This window comes from Rhynchophorus ferrugineus, unplaced genomic scaffold, assembly GCF_030347505.1.
Source record: "Rhynchophorus ferrugineus isolate W39M unplaced genomic scaffold, kcgeb_rfMv2 rfM4, whole genome shotgun sequence".
In the NCBI taxonomy this organism is placed as follows: Eukaryota; Metazoa; Arthropoda; class Insecta; order Coleoptera; family Curculionidae; genus Rhynchophorus; species Rhynchophorus ferrugineus.
Window position 1 is genome coordinate 15,023,298 of NW_027472583.1, and position 19,190 is coordinate 15,042,487.

General features: G+C 31.6%; 1 protein-coding gene across 10 annotated transcripts in view; it reads left to right on the forward strand.

The window, feature by feature from the left end:
- The first annotated feature begins 5,522 nt into the window (after positions 1-5,522).
- LOC143196635 (uncharacterized) overlaps positions 5,523-19,190 on the forward strand; it is a 61,442-nt gene continuing 47,774 nt past the window's right edge. For 5 of the 10 annotated variants that reach the window (XM_076404491.1, XM_076404496.1, XM_076404494.1 and 2 more), the window contains exon 1: positions 5,523-5,788. The gene's annotated coding sequence lies outside the window, so the exon portion shown is untranslated. Of the gene's footprint in view, positions 5,991-19,190 lie in introns of all 10 variants that reach the window. The other 5 variants (XM_076404497.1, XM_076404493.1, XM_076404492.1 and 2 more) reach the window with 5 other exon arrangements.

A 19,190-nucleotide genomic window follows, 5' to 3' on the forward strand; every position in this document is an offset into this window, starting at 1 on the left:
CCAATCGACTACTCAGACCATAAGCATAGAATTATTGCCTGAACAACACATTGTCTCCTTATTTTGTTGAATTGGCTACATTTATTTTAAAAAATCAGTGTAATTTTTACAATAATTGTTGGCCATTAAAGAACAATTATGTTACGTCTTAGTTCATATATTAACCTCTTGTAACCGTACCAAAACAAACACCGTAATTACTTTACTAACTCAAAACAAAATCTATTTTGCCGTCGACTAAAGATAAACTTTTTACGTACATTTGCTTTTTAATGTGGTATTTAAACAAGTTAATGATAATGTACTTTCGCGTAAAGAGCCTTCGCCCACAATTTAAGATTATAACAGATGAAGATTTATACGGCGATAAGAAGTATCGATTCAATAAACCGTAAACAACTCGTCGGGTCCGATTAGTCATTCGAAAGCGGTATTGTTAAAATAGATCGTTTTAAGTGAAAACCGATACATATGTGTATTTTTAAAAATGGCAAAAATTGATTTCCGTGCAGTTAAAAACGGTATGTGGGTCGCAGATATTCGTCCGATATGAAAAAATATTTCGGATGGCTTCGTGTTTAAAACGTTTTCGAAGTGGCCGGTGAGAGGCTTCGGGTCCGTTTTATTGGGGACGACGGAAAAATATATTTTCTCCGATCGAATGAACGTTGCAGTAATCCCGATATTTATAAAAAGATATACAGTGTAGTAACTATCCTCGCGTTTGCTTCATAACATTAAATTCGATGTTTATTTTAATAATTTATTTAAATGTTATCCGACGACATACATTTCGGAATTCTTTATAAATAATAATATAATTTGTTTATAAAATTGTATATATTAGATTTATTTTGTTTATTAAAATTTGTATAATTAAAAGTATAAGTTTTGTGTTAAATTTGTTATATCACATTTAATGTATTGTTAGTATAATATTGTATTGTAGTACTGTCATTAAACATAGAAAATTCTACGAATTCTTCTTTGACATTATACTTGCAATCTAAGATTTTACATATATTTAAATAAAATGTATTTCTAGACTTTTATTGCATTTTTTATTTTTATTACTACTATTATTTTTAATAAAATATTTTAAATTTCCCTCTAGTCATATTGTCAGTCGTGCCATCTGGTGGCAAATGAACGCTAAACTTGTTCATAGGTAATGCATGGGAGATACCTTTCTAATTCCTCTATATTTTTATAAATAATAATATAATTTGTTTATAAAATTGTATATATTGGATTTATTCGAAAGTTTTCGATAATTTTTCTATAAATATTACTTTATTTGACCTTTTTCTTTTATATTCTTATCTTTAATAACTTTGGTAAACTCTTTGGGCGTGACTAATTCAATCATCGAATTTTCAGCTTCTATGTCCGGCCAATTATGTTCAATATTAGTTTCGTTTGGTTTGAAAGTTTTTTCTAGATATTCAGCAAATGCTTCTGGTTTTTGGCGATTGTCACGTGCCCAATTCCCACATAGGTCTTTTATAGGTGGACTGTGTAGAGCGCTTTAGATATTTTGTGGCTTTCCAGAGTGAATAATCAGTTTCTTTATCATCTGTTAAATTTCTGAGATAGTCATTTATGGTTTTGTTTTTTATTTCCAGTATTTCTCTTTTCACTCTTTGGGTTATATTGTTTAAACTATTTTTATTTTCAGGTGTTCTGTTTTGTTGCCATTTTTTTCGTAACTTACGTTTTTCAGATACCATTGCCTTCAATTCTTTTGGATAATTAATTCCTTTAGTTGTACTCTTAATTTCTGGAGTATTATTCCAAGCAGCTTTTTGAATATCTACTACGAATTTTTCTGTTTCAAGATTTAATTGTTCAGTTGTCTTGAGGGGTACATTTAGTTGAATTCGTTTATGCAATTCTTCAGCAAATCCTTCCCAGTCTGTTTACTTGTTTGTTAACGTTGGGTTTCTTTCTTTTCTTATTATATTTTCGCTCAACGTCAGAATCACTGGCGTATGATCTGAACTTAGCTCAAAATTTTCCTCGACTTTTATATAGTTGGATGTCATGTTTCTTACTATGAAGAAATCTAAGAGGTGTGGGGTTTTCTCTTGATCAGTCGGCCAGTAAGTTGGTTTTCCAGTTGACATGTAACTACATCTTAGTTCAGTAGCTGCTTTATGCAGTTCATTGCCTTTAGTTGTTATCATTCTGGATCCCCATCTAGTATTTTTTGCATTAAAAACACCCCCAATTATAAATTTTTCTCACAAGTTGCTTAGGATATTCAAATAATTTTCCTTTTTTTGATTTTATCTTGGAGGACAATAAATTGCGGCTATTATAGCCTTGTATCTGCTTAATTTAATAATTACTGCTATTACCTGATTTTCTGCTGTACTGAGCCGGGGTTCTTGATGGTGGGAAATGTTCTTTTTTATTATTATTGCACTTCCTCCTCTTGCTCATTTCGGAATTCTTTATAAATAATAATATAATTTGTTTATAAAATTGTATATATTCGATGTATTCGAAAGTTTTCCATAATTTTTCTAAAAATATTGCTTTATTTGACATTTTTCTTTTTTATTCTTATCTTTCAGATAGTATATGAATGTAATACTAAAAATGTGCGTTTTAATTAGTTTTTTATGTCTTAAAGTCTTCTTTTTACCAACGAGGGTTTATTTGGACTGGACCTACAGGTTAACGTTGGCTCCGAACCACGGTCCTCGGTATTAACCTACCGACTGGCTAGTGACCAACTTAGAAATTATTGCAGAAGCCATCAGATCTTAACCAGTCTTGTTACTGACGTAACTGGAATCATTTTCCTTATGGGATTTTGTACTCTTGTCTAGGACAATCACATATATTAAACAGCAACATACATAAATTTACGACCATGTCCCAGCAGGATTCGAACCGTCGAAGTATCGCAACTGTAGGAGGACTATCCTGTCGCTTTTACCACTGCGCCAACCAAGTCGCCAATTAGTTGTTTTGTCTGCTTTAATACCCCACGTCACAACATATACTAAATTGTCGTTTTCTCATGCTTCATTCTGAAGGAGATTAACAAAATCTGAAAGTAAGAACTAACTACTCACAGTCCAAAAGTGAAGATTTTCCTGATCTAATTGAACATCTGCAAACATCTTTTTCTGGTGACATAAATGAGATTAATAATACAAATATTAAGAAGTATTAATCATATTTGTGAATTTGACATGTGAAACTATGACAGCAAAGAAAAATGGGTCTGGAAACAATGTATTATTTTGTTACTACGATTTTTCAGTAAATTTTATTTGTATTAATTTTAAATTATCTCAGGTTTGATAAGCAAATATAAAAAGCACCAACAAAATGTTTCAAGTAGATGTAGTTTTGTACATCAGGAGTAGAAGAGAATATGCAAAGATTGTTTATTGTTAACTATTAATAAAGTTTAGTACTAATTCCTGTTTTGTAGATGAAGTACTAGTTCATTTATTGGAATATGAGGGCTATGAAGACAGTAGTGAGAAATGAGAATGTCCAAATATATTACAATATAATAATAATTTTATTGATTATTTATCAACTTCGAATAAATTTACTAACAGAATTGGATTTGAAATACTCAATAATAATATAATACAGAGAATCAACGATATCCTGACAATATGACAGATATTGCGTTATTATTTTTTAGATAAATAAGCTATTGTTTATCGTAAAGAAGCTAATATATTGAGTGTTATTCATATTTGTGTAATTCATGCAAAAAAAAAGTAAATCAAAGAATAATTATTTCATAGTGTATGAAAGAAGCAATAAAACTATGATAATTTGCAGTGATTGAACATATGTGAAAATAAATTATTTATCTAATAAGGTCTTAGTTCTTCGTATTCAAATATTCCTGTTAGAATGTTCTCTGACTTTTATGCTGATATCATTAACCTTAAGTAGTAATATAGTGGCTTACTGATTTTAGAACTTATTTTGTTCTGAACTGTTCATGAAATATATTATGCAAATTTGTATCGATTCGACATACAATTCTTATTGTCGATTTCACATCGATATTATTAGTTACATATTAATATGAATTATTATTAATCTGCTGTTGATGTATTGTAACTATTATAATTAGAAACGTTAATTAAAAAGGGAAAATAGACATGATTGTCTAAATAGAAATATTGGAAATTAAGGAGTGTTCACGTTTATACGGAATTAAAATTAATCAGTTTATAAGTTCAGTTGTTTAAATATGTTTCCCAATGGACTGCTGACACATGATTTATTGGTGTGTTTGATGTCATAGCCGTAAATTATATAAATACTAAATTTTTGATAAATAACACTGTCAGATCAAAAAGAATTAGTCTCAGGTAAATTAGATGTATATTATTTATAATGTATCTTCTAATAATCCTGAGAAAATATTGCTTAAATTTAATAGATCTTTAGATTTAGTAGATGTCAAAAATTGGTGTTATTATAAGAGCTTGTTTTATTGTAGATGGCCTTTTTTTGTTCTGACCTAAAACCAGGCGGTGGAATTCATGACGCATATCTGGTCGCGGAGACTTGCCCTGGAGTGACAAGTTGGACCGGGTTATGTGTTACCAATACACTAAACCGAAACCGCCTCACAGTTGACCCCTGTGGATCGCTACTGCTACTGCATTAAATTTGGGGATATGGCACCCGATGATCCGGCAGCCGTTGTTGGGAACGAGGACCCGGAGATTCTATTGATTCGCGAACCTGAGTTAACACGCAATTGGATACTGTTGTATGGGGGCAAAAGTTGTGACTGTAGCGACGGATGGGGCCGTTTCAGCCTGGAAAAGGGAGAAAGCTTAGCGGTGACGCGGTGTTATGCTTCCAGCATGTCGACCAGATCGCGAACAAGCGCGTTCACCTGGTTAGAGGAATGATTGAGATATGGAGTGTAACAAACTTGATTATTTCTGAATCCATGGAGTAGATATTAGATCCGTTTCACCTGGTTGTGTGTAACAAACTTGAAGAGAAGTGCGGACTGAATTAACATCTTGTAAAATAAGCATTTGATGAAGATGGGCTTCGCTAGCGGATTTCTTCAGCAGAAAATGTAATATTGACCTTAAAATGTTATAGATTAGAATATCTACTAAAGTTTCTTGTTAGTTACCAGTCTGATTAGATGCCGCTACACAAACACAGCAATATTTCCGAAATTAATGAAAATTTTGGAAAATCCTCTATATAAGGCATAGTCTTAAAGGGTTAAGCTTTGAAAATAAGAAAAAAAAGCTTTTTCCAAATTTTTGGATTATAATATTACATTGACTACCGGTAAGTGTACATTCCTTTGAAAACATTTTAAATATGAATCATATCCGCGCCGATATCGCAACATGGAATTATTTTCAACAAATATGCCCGAGACGCCGATTTAAAATTTTCGGACGACGAGAATCGGTTCCAGAATCCAGGAAGTGAAAAATTCCCTCAACACAGCGGCATTTTCTCCAAATCGCGTCTATTATTACCGACGCGCTATCGTTCGGTGCGGTGTTCGGGAACGGCGTCGGCGACGTCCCGCGTCGGTTAGTCACAGGCGAGCCGTGCGCCACGACGCCTCCCGCAACCGTCACGACACACTCCGACATGTAGATCCCCGCGTCGGCCGGTTAAAAAGAAAAACTAAATAATAGCAATAACAATCATTCAAAGTCAATTCGATTCAACACGGCTAACACAGAGTCAAGTCGCATCCAAGTGATACCAACGAAGAAAACAGTGGTCAGTTTGTCAGTGAAGTTCTCGTCTGGTAGGACCCAGTTTGAATACTTTTCCGCAATTTGTCTCCGAACGTAAACAACTGTCGAGAAAGCGTTTGTTTTCGTTCTAACCTCAAAACCAGTGGCGTAGACATACAGAACACAGTAAATGAAATTGTAATACCATACATTATAAAATATTTTTAAAAAATTGAACCGACGTCAACAAATAAATAAGGAACTCACTACAAAGTAAAAATAATCAAACTGAGATTTTTAACACAAACAAATAATTTAAAATAAAAAATATGTACATAATAATGGTTGTAATAACTAAATAAAAACAAACAAAAACCTTATTTTACCTATCTAGTACACGTATTTTATACTCAACTATATAGACACAATAATATATAGGCTAGAGTTGTTTTATCACATTAACATTGAACTCTTTTTCCACACTACCCATGAGGTAGAGTTCTAGGCGTGTTTTTTATGTAATGGTATCCCTCTGGAGGCCTAATCTACCGAATTAACAATTGTATATCTAAGTAATGTATTTTACTTTCATTAGAGAGTATATTTACCTTTTTACGTTTAGTTCTTTTTTCCTTCGATGGTGTGTTTCGTTGTCAAATTATTATCACTGTATTTTTATTTCTTCTGCTACTACCTGTGTACACTCTTCTTAATAATATATATATATATATATATATATATATATATATATATATATATATATATATATATATATGATATTCTGAATTTTCCCTAATGCCTTTACCACCTTTGCAAAACAGTTGGTAGTTTTTCTTTCCTCGCAAATTTTAATCAAACACTCCTGTGTATTCTGAACAATTAAACACATATTTAATGGACATATATTTTTCAGATCAGAAAATTATTGTATATTAATTATGTACAGACCTTTAGTTGTTTCCACTCTTATCACCCTGTCTTAGAATGGATCGAGGTCATCCAAATGAAGGTCCTGTTACCAGAAAGAAGGGCAATATATCTGTAATGAATTATTAATAAATGTAATCAATTGTTATTCCAACGTCTACCTGTTTCCATTAACTTTATTTCTCTTACTCAACACTATTTTTATTATCAACTTTCCATGAGTGACCTTTTGGTATATTTGTCCCATTATGAAATATCCATGTCTCATCAAAAAACAGAAATTGAAATAAAAAATTGTATTCTTTTAACAGCAATGCCTGGACGTTCCATTAAATCTTTTCTATATTCTTTCCTTTGATTCTTTTCAGACTAACAGTTTCCTCTGACATAATTGTATTAAATTATGCTTGTATTGAAAAACTACTCACTCTTTTTATATATTTCATATTTTTAATATCTGAGATGAGCTAACATCAAGCTGATCTTGATTCGTCGCCCACTTCGTATGAGGACAACTGTTATCGGTGAAATCGAAATTATATTTTTATGTTTTTGAGATATCTCAGTGACCGTGTCCATACTAATATTCAAATTAATATTTAACAGTAAGAGGGAGCCTCGATCATCTAGTCCCTGTTCAAAGTAACTGATTAGAGAGGCAAGTTGTTCTGTCTGAAACCGGCCTTTTTTAATCAGAGTAAAAATAAGCAGCGATTTGAAATTTATCAAAACAAGCAAACCATTATGACCACATTTGGCGGTTTATAACCTCTTATCATTATTGTTTTGAAGAATTGTGTGTACGTTTGACAACCGGACGACTTTGACAGGCTGGTTCGGTTTCGTGCTCGAACGCATCAGACAGCATTGTATCTCTTTTTAACTAGAGTAAAATGAGAAGGAAAATATTGTGTGATTCTAAAATGAAGTATGTACAAAAAAGCTTGGAATAGACTATATATAGAATCATTACTTATAAGAATTCAACTTAAAAACTGCTAGTTAAGCTTAGTTGTTTATAATAGTTCTCTAGTTTAACAGATGTTAATATAAACGCGATATCAATATGTGAAAACATTTGTACAATGACCGACTCTCTTGATTTGTTAGTTTTACCTATCAAGGTCTGTGTATAAATTAAAAAGCATATATTAAATCATTTATCACATGAATAAGACTGTCTGCATTAATTGATTATTTTGCATCAAACGTATATTAGATTTAACTAGAAAATTATTAGATATATTTTAAGAGGTGGCTTTAAGCTGAATAAAGACGTTAAGGGAACAGCACAATTACTTAATGATAATTATCAAACTAATGAAACAAATGAAGTATAGATTGTAGAAATTATTTGGAATAGAAAATCTTATTTAACCGCGCAATAAAAATAACTCTTAATTAAATAATACAGTATTTAATAGTTTTTCAATTGATTATTTTCGAACTTTTCTCGAGATCATATAAAATCACCACTTTTAAATAATATAAACCAAAAATGACGATTGAGACATGATGGAGTAGCATAATCACAAGTCTCTAGAAGTGTTTGACGGATTTTTTAGCAGATTTCGTCGAATAAAACAATAAAATTAATCAAAATCAAAAACGAAATATTAAGCGTTCGATAATTAGCGTCTGTGTACATTAACTAACTCAATAATACTAAATGGAAAACTTATTTTAAGTAGAGAAATGTCAAAACCATCTAATTTAACAGTTAGGTTAGGTTGTTTAACAGTTGTTTACATTGTTACTTCTCATTTTCACTAGTAAACATATCTGATCAAAATATATGCAAGCATCTAATATGAATAGCGATACATTGTAAATTATTTCGAAATTATTTCAGAAAAAATATCAGAAAACCTCGATTTCTGGATAATTGTAGTTTGACTCTCGTATTAGGGAAGTCCTTGTTATATTTGAAAAATCGCTGATTAAAAAGACTGAAAACATATTGAAACAAGCAAAATTTGACACATAACAACAACCAAAAAACATCAAAAGAAGTATTTAGCATCGAAATAAACACAGACCGTGAAATATAGCGATGAAATAATAAACTACAAATACTTTTTTGCTTATTTACTGTACCGTTTTTTGTGTACGATGATTGGATAACATAAACCAAATTTGTTTTTGAATTCTTTTTGTGATATTTTAATTCGTTATATTTCATTTTTAATTTCTAGACTTATCAGAGAGATGAAACATTATCTTCACGAACTTTTTTTTATTATTAGTAATAGAATGTGATGCGTACATGTATTCAAACTACTGTAATTCTTATAAAATTTTGTGGAGAGCATCTTGAATAACTTAGAAGAAGTACAGGCTGCTGGAAAGTTGATGATATGTAATCACATTAATATTAATTAGCTGGTTTCGAATCATGGAATCATCAAGGGAATCAGCTTTACATCTGTTAAACATATTTATTTAAACGGAATAACTGTCAAGTACGACATGTGCCCTTGTTGCTTTAGCTATGTTAAAATACTTCTTTTTATTTTAATTATTTTATAATACATTATTAGGATACGATACTTGACGTGTTACAGAATTGTTAATCTAGATATGGCATTAATAACGTAAGGTATAGTGTTTTTATTAATTTTATTTTTCTCTTTTTAGTGTTAGATATTTATTCAATAAATTATTATTTATTTTGTTAACTATCATAATGGATAGTCCAAGTAAAGGTGTAACCCTATGAAGAAAAATAGGAATAAAGAAACAATAATTGAAAATAGGGAACGTTTCAGGTTGTGCGGTCCGCTACCTAGCTTAAGAGATTTGAGAAATGTTCTAACCAAATTAGAACAACAACAAAACGCTGTTGTCCCTCCCGACCTCCGCATGTGAGCTAAACGCCCTAACCTTTACACTGTAGAAGTAGTTGTCATATGCAAGTGTACGCCATAAGTCATATTGCCTTTCGGTTTTAGACTGGCCTTTCAAACCAACATTTGGCTACGTCAAAGCGACAAAAACCCTCCGGTTTTACAAGTCGGCCAAGTATCTCCTTCGCAAGATTTGAATGCTGCCACCTAAGTCTTCTCTCTCTCGTCTCCTTTCCCTCGCTCATTCCTTCCAACGAAAAAAGGGGAATGTCCCTAAGGACGCTCCCTAATTCTCTTTAAATCACCTTAACAGTCAACAAGGTGTTTCCTCATCATCTACTACTTGCATTGATCACCGCTCAGTTATTTGCCTGAGATTAGATACCTGGTGGTGACTACCGATTTCTGTCCTAACGGACAGTTTTTTCCCTCGAAGCTAGCTAGCTAGCTTGTTTCCAGTTGACTGGGTCTTAAGGTTTGTTCCTCGCGTGCGATCGCATGTAGTAGATACCCTTATGCCTCTTTCGACTTCTTCAGGCAATTTATACACTAAAGTTTAATTTATCGCAATTTATTACTTATGTCCCCTATTTATTTTATGTTGTGTTAAAGAAAAAAAACACGCTTTCCAAAGTGACTATTCCCCTAATTTAGTCAGTAGAGATTTCTATCAGGCCCTACTGAAGGCAGGACACTTCTTCGCCTGCGGTGCCAGAGATATCTATCAGTACCAGTTGTCTTTTAACTCCCCCTTTGTAGGAGGGCCCTTGCACCCCAGCAGTTGCCTACAGTGTTTCTACGACTCCTCATATGATATGTTTAATGTTTAAAAAGCAAACAATGACTTCCGAACTGAACGACTTCCGTTTTTCCATATCATCAGCTCAGAAATAACATTATACCCAAATACCTGATTATTTTAGATAACAAATATTTGAAAACTTTGTGCCTTTGAAATTTGAGGATTTCCCTTGATTTACTCATTCTTCCTCCCAACAATTGTACATGTATCAATTGTACATTGGAGTTGTTACAATCCGACCACGTCGGAAATGCATACTTGCGTATAAAAAAATAATTTTGAAAATCGGCCCATAATTGATGGAGAATTCGGCGAACAAAGAAATATATACAGTCAAGCATAAAACCTCCTCCTTTTTTGAAGTCGGTTAAAAATGAAATTAAATTGTGACTATTCTGGAAGCCATTATGTTTTTATATGTATTACATTACTCATCATATACATCGCATTGCTGATCGCATAAACTGATGTCAGAAAATGACGAAGTGACTTATCATGAGACAATAAAATGGTCTAATAGTTCTTAATTACCTCTTTTCATTCTCGCATGTACATTATTATAAATCAGAAAGAATGATATTAAAATATATGATGTGCATCCCGATGATCCATAATATTTAAAAATTGATTCGAATAAAAGAGTACAATGATTTTCATGAATAATAATGTTAAAATGTTCAATAATAATGTGTTTGATGATTGTCAAAGAAAACATTCATTGTAGAATCGCCGTTACAGAAGAGAAAATGGAAAATTTAGTTCCCGTTTTAGATGTAGTTTGAAAAATCGATCCCATCTAAATATACTCTCGTTGTATAATTTTTCTTAATCCTTTTAATTTCTTAATCTTTAGTCGTTTCGAAACCATCGACACCAAAAATACACACACACACACACACACACACACATATATATATATATATATATATATATATATATATATATATATATATATATATAAATAATAACTTTTTAATATCTTGATAAAGTTTTTTGTTTTACAGGTTATGATATTATGTTATTTAACAGATGATGTAACGCATATTGTATACTATTTTTCATATCTATGTATTATTCAGTATATCCGTTTTATATGTGTAAAACGATGGATTCTGTTCTAATGGTGGTTTATGTTCGTGAACAATAAATCAATGGGTATGCACCCCATAAGTGATCAACAGTACTTTCAGCAGCGGCAATTTTTTAAAACCTAAACAAGAAAAGTAAAATTTCCCAAAGATTGTATATTTTTGGATCATATCGATTCTCAGTTTGATATAATCGGTGGTGAGAAAAATACGTCCAGAAGAAATTGTTTATATTTTCGCATTATCACACGTAATAAAATATGAAGTTTAATAATTTAATAAAACATGTTTTTAACACAACTCAAAACCAAGCCTTAATAGAAATGTTGAAATGTACGATGCGATATATCATAAGTTAAAAGATTTCAGTTCAATTCTCTGGTTAATACGGTTGGTGGTGTAGTGCTTTGTTCAAATATTTTCATATAGATTGTCACTGATATTTCCCGAAATTTGTGATGTTGCAGTAGTGTGGTTTCATGATAAATTCGTTTAGTGTGATGATGAATATATATTGTCTTTATATCGTTTCAGTTGTTTTCTTTAATATTAAATTTATTATATATTCAATTAGTCAATTAATCATATATGCCTTACTATATATTAGGTGCTTGCATGTATTTTGATAAGTGATATATATTGGCGAAAATGTAGACAACTTTGAAAGAACATTATTCATTTTAAAACAACTTCATTTTATTTGTTTTGTGGTTTTGATATTCTTTTACACAAATTACAGATTTTCATTTAGTATTATTGCGTTCTTCAGGCTATATAGACGCTAATCATGGACGCTTACTTTGTATTATCGTTTTTTTATTTAAAGGAAGCTGCTGCCAAACCTCATCAAACCATTTTAGAAGTATTTGAGATTTCGTTTCGTCATATCCCGATTGTCGGTTTTTGTTGATGACTAAGAATGGTCTGGAGGACTAACCAAGTTTGATTATAATGACTTGCCGGACTTACAGATGGAAAGCTCAACTCAAACTCTCAAAAATTTTTCAAATTACTTAGCGGTTGATTACTCAGCAGTTTCCAAACTGAACCGGTTTACATGCAATGCAAAGATCTAAAAGGAGGGGAAATGGCTACCATCGGAATTGATTGAAAATATTATTTAGAACCGTTTAAAGATCGTGGTTTTATAGTTTGTCAGACAAAAAATTGTGAAAAAAAAGTTGATCTACTATGACAGTCTCAAGGACAAAAATTCCTGTGTTTATCCAGATATCATCCACATCGACACAGAAAAGAAGTCTTGCTTTTTTGGAATTTGCAATGCTTTACGACAAAAATAGTATCAAATAAAAATTTTCGTAAGTTTTGAGATACCAGTTTTTATCATTGAACACAGTTGTTATCGTGGAGGTGTTTCAAAAGACTCGCATCTTTCTTTTTAGATTTGCTAGTCGTTATACAAGTAGAAACGGCTTCCTGAAGTAGAAGAAGAAGGTATTAATTCTTGTATTTTTCTTATAGTATTTGTTTATTTTGTAGTGCCTGTTTTTAGTATTTGAAAGCCCTACGTTCATCTGTTGTATTTACTTTTTATATTTTTCTAAATCGTTTTGCTTCTTACATATTTATATTTATTTTACTCCTCACATTTCTTTCTTGACGTGTTTCTAGATATTTTTACAGCTGTAGTATTTTTACAGTTTTTTTCGAAATGGGAGCATGATATCTATGTAAAAGTCGTTTCTGTCTTGCGTTTCTTGATTCTTACAATTATTTTGAAAAAGCAAATAGATTTTTCAGAGAAATACATTCCAATGACCGCCTCTATAAAAAAAAAACACCAAATTCTAAATTTTCTATGTTCTGATTTCAACATAAGAAATTCTTTAATTATCTTGTTTTATTTTTTTAATTTAAAATAAGCATTTTTCCAGTGTATATATGCGAGATCTGATGCTTAGTCCGAAAGCATGCTGAACCTTTAAGTTGCGCCGTTTATGCGCCTTTTTTTTCGCCGAAAATAACTTAACAGACACTTAAAACAAAACGTATTTTTACTTAACAGCTGGACGAAAATAGATTTTACCACCTAGACGCGGTCAAGCAACAAAAGGTGTGTGTTTATCGTTGAACCAGACGCACTTTCTGGAAAAATATGCCTGCTACTAAAACGTTATTGCCAGGTAGACCGTCAGTCTCGCGACTTGAACTTACGTAAACTCACATCGATCGATTTTGTAATTTCGACATATATGATTGATATTTAGAAAAACATTTAGGATACCGCACGACGTAATTAGAATATAAACTGTTAGAAGAGAATACACATAACCTATTAAATTGAGATTTAATTTGATTTTATTTGTATATAATAGCGAGTCAGATAGATCAGCTTCACTATAGAAACTAAACGATAGATAAATTATTATATTATAGTATTTCATTGGCTTATACCAGGTGTGTTAAGAAAACACGTTTTAGTCTATTCAATAGAACACTGAATACACGTCATCTAAATTTATGACGTCAAAACGTCGCAAAGTTGTATTTAACTTTGACTTTTAGTTTATTTTGGCTTAAATATATAACAACATTCTAATGCAAATAAAATAATGAAACAAAAATGTTATCAAATATAATTTATTTTAACATTATAGTACATCTAATTATCGGAGGACTCCAACTACAATTAATTACTCGTATATAGTCTCAATAGTTTGTATGTTGTTTTATTATATTTACACTGAACTTTTTTCCAAAGCGTCTAATCCACCTAATTACTAGTTGTATTTCCAAGTAATGTATATTACTTTCATTAGGTAGCATATTTACCTTTTCATGTTTAGTTTTTGTTTTCTCCGTTGTTGTGTTTGTTTATCAAGTTATTCTATATAATATTACTGTATTTCTATTTAGTTTCTTCTGTTACTACATCTTTATTAATAAAATCAGATTTAATCACTGCATTCTCCCTAGTACATTTTGCATACCTTTAAACAGTTAGTATTAGTTCTCTCCTCAATCACTTTAATTAAAAATTATACACACATCTATGCACATCTATATCTATACAATACGATCTCTACAATACGATTTTCTACAGTTACCCTGTGTTAATTATTCATTAACCTTTAGTTGTTGTTACTTTAATCACTCTGCCTTGGTAATTGTCAGTAATGAATCATAATCCCAACTCCACATAGTTTTATTCAGTTACCGTCGCTTCTTGAGCATCTATTCAACTTTTATGCCAATTCCTTTTGAGTTTGTATTGGGTCTTCCTCGAATAATTTCTGCAGTTGTGCACGTTCAATACTTTTTGGTCTACCAGGACGTTATTTATTTTGAATGTTGAAATCATCACATTTAAATTATCAAATTTGCATTTGACATAACAGGTCAACTGAAAAGTCCCCGGTCTACCATAGTAAAGCACATTTTTTTGGAAAAATTAGTTTTTTTATTCAGGGGTGATACATTGATTATAGCGACCCTCCAACTTTTCAATACCATTTTTGTAGTACGATTTGTTCCTAGCTTCAAGATAGGCCTCAGTTTTGTCGATCACCTCTTTATTAGATGAACATTTCTTCCCAACTAGCATTCTTTTGAGATCTGAGAGCAGGAAGTCATCGCTGAAGGCCAGATCTGGAGAATACGGTGGATGAGGAAGCAATTCGAAGCCCAATTCGTAGTTTTTTGCCATCGTTTTTACTGACTTGTAATACGGCACATGGTCTTGGTGAAGCAGCACTTTCTTTTTCTTCAAATGCGGCCGTTTCTCGGCGATTTCGTCCTTCAAACAGTCCAATAATGCTATCTAATAGTCGCTGTTGATGGTCCTTCCTTTTTCAAGGTAGTCAATTAAAAATATTCCATGCGCATCCCAAAATACAGACGCCATAACCTTGCCAGCCGACTGATGGGTTTTCCCACGCTTTGGAGCGGGTTCATCGTGTGCAGTCCACTCGGATGACTGTCTATTGGACTTCGGAGTGAAATGATGGAGCCATGTTTCATCCATTGTCACATATCAACGCAAAAAATCGAGCTTATTACGCTTGATCATCTTTAAACATTGCTCCGAATCATCAACTCGTCGTTGTTTTTTGGTCAAAAGTGAGCTCGCGCGGTACCCACTTTGAATAGAGCTTTCTCATACCCAAATATTCGTGAATGATATGATATACACGTTGAGTTGATATTTTAGAGTGTCTACTATTTCATTCAATTTCAATTTACGGTCATTCAGAATCATTTTGTGGTTTTTTTGAAATGTTTTCGTCGGTAACAACTTCTTTCGGACGTCCAATGCGTTCCCCGTCTTCGGTGCTCATTTCACCACGTCTAAACTTAGTATACCAATCCTTGATGGATGATTTTCCTGGGCAGTTTCCGAAAACTAGGCATCAAGTCAAGTTTTTGTTGCAATAACAAAAGTTGTTTCACTGAAAATGTTATTATTCACAAACTAATGATCCGACAGCTGTCAAATTTATACAAGCATCTTTTGAGGGTTAGAGCTAATATATTGATTTAATTCTAGTAGCGCCATCTGTGTCTCAGACCGAGAACTTTCCAATTCACCTGTTATTCTTATGGTTGGTACATGCTCTTTAGCAAGTCTCTATCAGCAAACAAGAATAACACAAAAAAAATAAAACTCGACGTTAAAAAAAATATAATTCTACAATGCTGTTGTTTTGGCGTAACATAGATTGTGTAGTTTTGATTTTATAGTTAATGTCAGTGTCAGAATAAACTACTGGTACTTTAACGTATTTTCTACATCATCTGGCTCAAGGCAACGTTTTCCGTAAATAACATAGTTTTTTTTGTTGGAGTATTTAAGGCTTTTTTAGTAATTTTTTAGTTTACAGAAAAATGCGTTAATATTTGAAAGTTAATTTACTATATATAAAATGCAAACCGTAGACTTACTTTTTTTAATTGTCATGAATTTTGCTAATTCTTTTTCCTTCCGTTTAATTCTGTTCCAATTCCATTTCTTTCTTCAGTACCTTTCTTAAGCGATTGCTTTACTGAGATTGTGCTTTACAGTATTTTTAATAAGGTGTAGGACAAATGATTCAAGTCCCAATTTCTAGTCTTTTATAAGTCAGTCTGTATCTATCTACCTAGTATCTATCTTTCTTCCCTTTCAAATAAGTATCTTCTTAAAGCTCGATAGGAGAGCTGCTGTTTTCTTTTGGTTTAAGAAATATATCATCATAGAGATTTAACTTTATAGATGACCTTGTTTAATTGTTCAAAGCCCGCGAAGGCTTCTGATTTTTAAATTTTATTACTATAGCATACTTTCCTATGTTTTGTAACTAAGTTATATTTGATATTAATTGATTTTACCAGATCCTCGATCTGAAAAATCTTAAGTATCCTCATATAAATATGCAGAAATTCTAAATTCGAGATCAAGTCAAGAATTCTAAATTGTCTGGAGTTACAAGCTGATATTAATATGCCCACAATAAAAATTTCAAGCATTAACGATTTTGTAACAGCATCATATTTTTTTTTCTATTCGTTTTTAATTTTGATTTCATTTATAAAAATATTTTCAGTTTGGGCACATCGAATATTTTTAGGAACAAATGGTAATGCTTAAGGAATTAAGTAAAATAAGTCGTCATTAAGTTGATATGCTGCTTGGAACATGTTGTTTGGTGAATAGCTTTAGATGATAGATGGATGTCCTTTATCAACTTATCTGAATAAAGCTCTAATATTACATAAAAACACAAGAGTTTTTATCACAAAAACTATTAATTTACTTGAAAGAACTGTTTTATTTTACTGATTGAACGACGATACAAAGCGACACTAAGGATCTATTAGAAAACAAACTCGTCTCACTCGTTCACCATTCAGGTAGATAAAAAACAAATAGCTGGATAGTCAGAGCCATATTACATAACGCCTCCTTCCTAAAAAACGGCTTCAGGGATGTACGTGGTCGTTATTCCATCTAGACAACTTATAGTTGTTATAGAAATTGTTTTTGAGCATTTATTCTACCTTTGTCCAACAGTTTGCCTTTGACGATCTTCAGAATGGCATTCTCTATACCCAAATTTTCATGGTACCGCTCTAGGGAATGGTTGATTTTTGAAATTTTGGTGACTCCATTTAGCAATAGCCTAAGGCTAAGAAATTGGGCTACTGCAATCTGCCTTTGATGGCTGTTTACCCTGAATTGCAAGCTTCTGTAAAACTAATTCCACTAGACTATCCTGAACTGTGACATATGAGTCGGGAATCGACGTACTAGGGATGTTTTTAAAAGCTTGAAAGAACGACTATCAATCTAATTTCTTTCCAGACTTCTTTTCTAGATAATGAATTTGTTTCCGGTTAATTTAATGAATTCAAAAGAGAACAACCTTATGAGTTTTTTCAATATTGTTGTTTCATTGTTTATCATGCAACAGAGAAAAATGTTTAGGGCATATTGTGACTGGTGATGAAAAGTGGATCTTCTATGACAATTCTAAATAATAAAAATTATGTGCTATGCCTGGGAAAAAATAAATTTTATTAATCATAATTATAATTGAAAAAAATTCCAAATTATTTAAATAACTCATATAATTACTCTATAGTATCGTTTAAATTAAAAGATACAGAAACGACTGCTACCGAGGAAAAAACAAGTTCTTGTTACAATATTTAGTATAAATACACCTTTCTTTATGCACTGAAAAGGGAACTCCACATCGTTTTTAAACCGTACTTCAGGTAAATAAAAATGTATTTACGAATTTACCACCTGGACTTTCTGGAAAACATATCGGTTCGGTTAATTTACTACGTGGGCCGATGACCTTGCAAACAACTTTTGATTATTTGTTCAAAATACAAAATACAGACCAAATTTACATACGAAATTCCCAACTGCAGATTAATTATTATTAAAAAGTACGCCGTTGAATATAAATTTTATGAAGTGATAATCATAAAAATGAATATTAAACCAATAAAGATATGAAATAGACACATGTGAAAGTGATTTTTAGAGATATTTTCTCTGTGTATTTACGCATAAGGTTGCAAACATTCGGAAATTAGTTCTTTAATCGTTGTAAAACAAAGATTTGTTTACCAAAATACCAGTTGGATTTTTTGAAATAACATACTTGTTTAATTTTTTGTAATTTTAGCTGTTAGTCGGCCAGTTTTTTAAAAACGATTTTGTTTGTTTCTTTAGTACACATATGCTTTTTCATTATACAGAAAATGCTATTTCAAAGATTTAAATTCTTAAGATTATTGATGCGGTTTTTTTATTTAAAAGAAAACGTTTAATACAAAACTAGAAAACGTACATAAACAAAAATTGAACTAAAATAAAAGCATAGTTATTATATGATATATTTTATTACTTTCTCAAGCAGATTATAATTTTTATTTCATTAATAAATTTTTGGTGACTTATACAATATATTTTTTTAGATCTTTGTAACACAAAAACATTCAACAATTTAAACTAGAGCTAGCGTGTCTGTTCTTCTGTCATATACAACAATTGCATATGTTATTGTTCTTTCTTGCTCATTGCTTGAATACTGTTAAGCCCCTATATTTGTGCTTGTTTTGATTTTTTCTGAATTATACCTTAAAGAACGCTCAGTATATGTATCAGCTAATATTGCCGTTTTAGCAGCCAATATTAGATTGTTTAAAAAATTTGTATCATCAAACTGAGTGTCATATCTATTGTTAAATACTTTTCATATAATTAAATCCACTGTCATAAAAGCAGCGGAGAGAGTAAATATGGTCTGCCTGGACATGCTAGAACTGTGATTCATCCGGTATCTGAGCTCCTTTG